This window comes from Mus caroli, chromosome 7, assembly GCF_900094665.2.
Source record: "Mus caroli chromosome 7, CAROLI_EIJ_v1.1, whole genome shotgun sequence".
In the NCBI taxonomy this organism is placed as follows: Eukaryota; Metazoa; Chordata; class Mammalia; order Rodentia; family Muridae; genus Mus; species Mus caroli.
This window is the reverse complement of record NC_034576.1, coordinates 109,308,381-109,313,961: the sequence shown is the minus strand read 5'-3', so window position 1 is coordinate 109,313,961 and position 5,581 is coordinate 109,308,381. Positions and strand designations below refer to the sequence as shown.

Here is a 5,581-nt window from a genome sequence, read left to right as displayed (position 1 = left end):
GAGGAGAGGCCCTTGGTCCTGTGAAGGCTCTATGCCCCAGTGTAGGGCAATGACAGGGCCAGGAAGCAAGAGTGGGTGGGTTGGAGAGCAGGAGGAGGGGGGAGGGGATAGGGGGTTTTCAGAGGGAAAATCAGGAAAGAGTATAACATTTGAAATGTAAATAAAGAAAATATCTTAAGAAAAGTTTCTTCTGTTTACAGAATTGTTCCAAATTCATGTGTTGAGGGAGTGAGGGAGTGACTTCACATGCTGCAATGCCACCCTCAGCAAGTCAATTCACAGGGAGAAATCTGAAGATAAGAATTTCATCCTGGAGCATATAAGCACTGGTAATTTGTCCATAGAGAATGCTGAACCAAACACATATAGTTCCAAGTTTCATCTGTCTTGCCAAGACAGTTGGATGGTAAATATGTGTTCATTGGAAAGGTGAAAAGCATGGACATTATGGAATTATAGTGCACTTGGAGTATAAGAATGACAAGCCTAAGAAGAAGGTTACCATGGATGGACCTAATACTTCTCACTTGTGGGCATCTTAACCACTAGGCTATCACTTTTCAACTCAAGAGAATTTAAAACCTCGTCTGTCTACAATACTCAAAGTTTATCTTGCCCTTTTTCCTCTGGGTTCCTTTTGTTTCATATTCCCCTCAAAATCTAGGTGATTTCAGAATTAAGTTAATAACTACGAACAGAAACTAAATAAGAAAATAAAGATACACTTTTGTGACTGTATGTTTGGCAGGTAAAGGGAATTTTGTATAGATGTCAATAAAATGTCTAAACTACATTGGTTCTTGTTTTTCCATTGAGATTTCCAAAAGCCATATTTGCAACTAGAATTCATCACAATAGAGATCAAGAGGTAGATATGAATCACAAATATATGCTCTCCATTCAACAAATATTAACCTTACCTTTTAATGTCTACAACATAAATTTTCTGAGGGCCAGAGCCTTGTGCAAGGTCCTGCTGAGGGCACTCTTGGCTTCATTTCTCAGGCTATAGATGATGGGGTTCAACATGGAAGTCAAAATAGTGTAGGACAGTGATAACATTTTCTTGCTTTCAGGAGAATTCTTTGATGTAGGCCTAAAATAAGTGAGGCTTGAAGACACATAGAAAAGAGAGACAACGAGGAGATGTGAGGAACAGGTGGAGAAGGCTTTGTGTTTCTCTTTATCTGATGGAATCTTGAGGATAGAAGCCGCAATGAGAGTGTATGAACATATGATCAGCAGACAGGATAACATGACAATCAGAATGGTCCCAACAATGGCATAGACCTCAAGCCATGCTGTGTCTGCACAGACCAGCCTCAGCACAGGTGGGCAGTCAAGAAGTGGTTCACCTTGTTGTTGGCACAGAATGGAAAACTGAAGAGTCATGTGGTAGACAAGGCGGCTACAGGGAATCCTGGAAACCAGGAGGCAGCAGCCAGTCTGGCACATGTCTTTTAATTAATGATAACTGGGTAATGCAATGGACTGCAGAGGGCCACATAGCGGTCATATGCCAAAGTGATGAGGAGAAAGCACTTGGCCACTCCTAAGAATAAGAAGAAATATATCTGAGTGGCACAGCCCAGGAAAGAGATGCTTATGTCCTTTGCAATCAGGATAACCAACATTTTTGGTACAATGACCAGGTTGAATCCAATCTCTAAGAAGGATAAGTTCCTGAGAAAGAAATACATTGGGCTTTGCAGCATGGGGTCAGCCGAGTTCACCAGAATGATGAGGCTGTTTCCCAGCAGAGTAACCAGGTAGATGGCAAGAAATGCCAGGAAGAGCAAGGTCTGTATTTCAGAAGGCAGGGAAGAGAAGCTCATGAGGATAAATTCAGTTATTCTTGTCTGGTTTCCTGTAGCCATGGGCATGGGTATAAATCTCTAGTGTATAGTTGGAGACAGATTCTTCAGCACACAAATCATATTCTAGGTTTTATTTTGTCTCTTCAGATTACTGATTCATTTCAGGAAAGCGTCAATATCAGGATCTTTTAGAAGAAGAGGAAGTCCTAGTATTTAAACTGGGACATGCCTGAATGGGCTTGTGAATTTCATTTTTCCTAGTTTGTACATTAGCATCTATGAAGCCCAAACATATGCAGATCCTTGAATCTTTAGAAGTGGCACTGACAGATATATTATTGGTGTTCGGCATGCTCCCAAATTTTTGAGAAACTGATTGTTCTACATGAACCCAAATTTTAGGAAATATATTTAGTATTTATAATTTCACAAAGAACACAACACAGCAATAGAAATAGAATTGTCATAGCAGATTGGCCAACTAATGATTTTTCTAGTTTTCATTCATGAATCTTGAGTTTGAGAAGTGAGTGAGGGACTAGTGTCTATCAAAATAATATCTGTGTCTCCTCTCCCTGAAATTTCTATTTTCTATGTGAACTCACTGACTTCAGAGTAATGGTGGAAATGCAAGGAAAGGACTTTTTTTTTTTTTTTTTAAATATGGCCTCACTCTATAGCCCTGTTTTTCCTTGAGCCCATGATTCTCCTGCCTCTGCCTCCACCTCCTTAGTGCTGGGAATAAAGGTGTGCACCACCACTCCTGTCATGTAGCAGATTTTTAAACATACCTGCTGAATGGCAAATCCATTCTGATTCTACTAAATTATATTTTATAGATTTTTTTCTACTTTATCTGAGGACTTGTTCCTCATTGCTTCAGAGAATTAATGAAATTTCTGAAGAAATTGCAATAAAGATAGTGGAAAAGATAATGAAGGGAACATATAAAATCAACCAGTTTAGGAGGTTCCTTACGCTAAACTGGATCCTATGTGTATCATTTGGTTCTAATTTTGTTGATTACCAACAGAATCTTAGCATCATTGTTACAATCTAGACTATTAATTTCTAAACAAAACATGATGAGATAAAGTTGGAAAATTAGATTTACTGAACTACATGTTTAGGGAATCACCATAAAAGAAAACACACACACAATGTAATTTGTCATACCTGCAAGTTCAGCATGAGGCAGGTAAGTGATGACATGAGTTCCCGGATAGCCTGTCTCAGAGAGTAAGGCTTGTCTCAAAAAATAAAACATTCTTAGATTTTTATCCCATGCTAATTAATTCAGATTTTACTTGGTAGATGAGGAAACCCCGTGATCACTGGGTCAGTGGAATGACATGTTCTTATATGTCTTGTAGAAAGATCACTCTGACAAGTGTGAAGCCAGGTGGTATAGTATGAGTGAAGGAGAAGGATAAGAGCTGTGTGCCCAGAAACAAGGAGACCAAGTTGTAGGCTCAGCTTTCCCAGGAGTGTCCAATATGAACCAATTAATTAGGAGAAAAACTGAATGAAGGAAACTCAATATTATTGATGAATAATGTGAATATCAAGGCTACCTTTAAAATTCCAAAGTTCTATGCAGGAACTGGGGATTTTTTTTTAATTGCAGAATGACTATGGTCAAACTGATCAAAAATTTAACTGATCAAAAGTTTTCCTGAAGCATGTAATGTTCTGAGTTTTCTAATAAAGTCTTACAAAATAGTAAAAGGATCAATAATACAGCGGTTGCTTTCAAGCAGAAACTTTCTTACAATCACTAAAGGCAAACAGCTCTGGCATACAAGTTATGGATTAAAAAAGGTCACCCAGTGACTCTTCTATATTAAACTGATCTGTACTCCACTTTTCTTAAATTTTGAGTGGACTAAGGAAAAAAAATTAAGTGGCCTGATTAGAAAAATAAATGATGTAAAATACATAAAATAAATAAAGTTAAGGAAAAAGGAAGAAAGAAAGAAAGAAAGAAAGAAAGAAAGAAAGAAAGAAAGAAAGAAAGGAAGGAAGGAAGGAAGGAAGGAAGGAAGGAAGGAAGGANAAGAAAGAAAGAAAGAAAGAAAGAAAGAAAGAAAGAAAGAAAGAAAGAAAGGAAGGAAGGAAGGAAGGAAGGAAGGAAGGAAGGAAGGAAGAAAGAAAGGAAGAAAGCTACTTACTTTCAGCCGTTTTTAAGGGAAGGTTACTATCCTGGTTGTGATATTGTATTCCAGATTTCAAGGTTATTACCATACTTCTCTACACTATTTTCTGGAACTGAATGCAAAACTAAACTTCTGGAAGTAATATAAGAAATATTGAGTTGTATCTTTAAAGTAAAAGTCATATTCTAACAAATAGAAAGAAGTAGCTTTGTAAAGGAATCCTTTATGATGAGGGAGCAATTGGATGTTTGGAAATACCTCCATTATACCAGTTTGTTATAATTGGTTATGTCTTCCACAAACTATCATATTTATTCATATACATCAGAATTTTATAGCAAATTAAAAAAATCTGCCAGATTCAGAATGTCAGTGAGCTTCAAATGCATTTCAAAAGAGGCACGGTGTAATAGAACCCATTACTTTTAATGTTAACTGAAAGTTAATAACAAGGCAATGGTAATAATGAAGACATGATAAATGGCAATATTTTACAATTATTGAGAGAGGTTTTATTTAAGAAGAGTGGGAAGTCCTTTAAACTCTCTGCATATTTGTCGGTCAGAATCATAGAATCAGTGAGGAAACAGTAATAGACATTCCATTTGTCTTCCTTCCTAACTATTTACCAATACTCCTCTTTACACTTAGTAATGTTAAGTGAAACACACTGGCCTTACTGGAGCAGACTGAAGAAACTGCTAAGAGATGCATCTGCACTGAACTTGACAGGAGCAGAGAAAGCTGAAGCAGATGACAGAAAACCGTTAGTTGTCTTCAGCTGTGTCTCTCTTGTCCTTGGAGTCAGATGAATATAGAGAACCTTTATTTTCCAGGTGTTAGTAGATTTTCTTTTATTCCCCATAGGACCTGCCCTTTCTTGAATCTATTGTCTTTCAAGGCCATGATGAAGTTCCAATACCAGCAGGATAAACCTCAAGAAAGACCAATCGCTAGTAAAGGGAAGCATCATCACCATGCATAGGAACATACTGAGAGTCTGAAGTGGAGTGACTTAAATTTAACCCCAGCTCTGGTCTCTCTGCTTGTGATGCTCACTAGTTTTGTCAAACTCTCTGAGCTTCAGTTTTCATTTTCTAAAGTCTGATTCTTTTTATTTATTTACTTATTAAATTGTTTTATTTATTTATATTCCAAAAGTTGCCCCCTTTCTGGTCCCCCTCTAAGAATTCTTCCCCCCTTCCCTTTGCCTTTGAGAGGATACTTCCCCATCCACCCCACCCACCCCATCCTCCCCATTCACCCCTCACCTACCCTCATACCCCTTGTGCATTTCAACAACCCCTCCCACACATCCCCATTCCTTAGGGTATCAGTTCTCTAAAGAACTAGGTGCATCCTCTCCCACTGAGGCCAGGCAGTCTTCTGCTACATATGTGCCTTGGGCCATGGGAGAGGCCATGTATGCCCTTTGGTTGGTATCTTAGTCTCTGGGAGCTCCCAGGGGTCCGGGTTAGTTAATATGTTAGTATTCCTATGGTGTTGTAATCCTTCCTTTGGGATCCTAACCTCAGTCCAATGGTTGGTTGTAAGTATCTGCATCTGTTTCAGTCAGCTGCTGGTATATCCTCTCAGAGGACAGTCATG

The 5,581-nt window shown here is 38.4% G+C and overlaps 1 pseudogene; it reads right to left on the bottom strand.

The window, feature by feature from the left end:
- Positions 1-930: 930 nt before the first annotated feature.
- On the bottom strand, positions 931-1,886 carry LOC110298989 (annotated as a pseudogene).
- Positions 1,887-5,581: the final 3,695 nt, after the last annotated feature.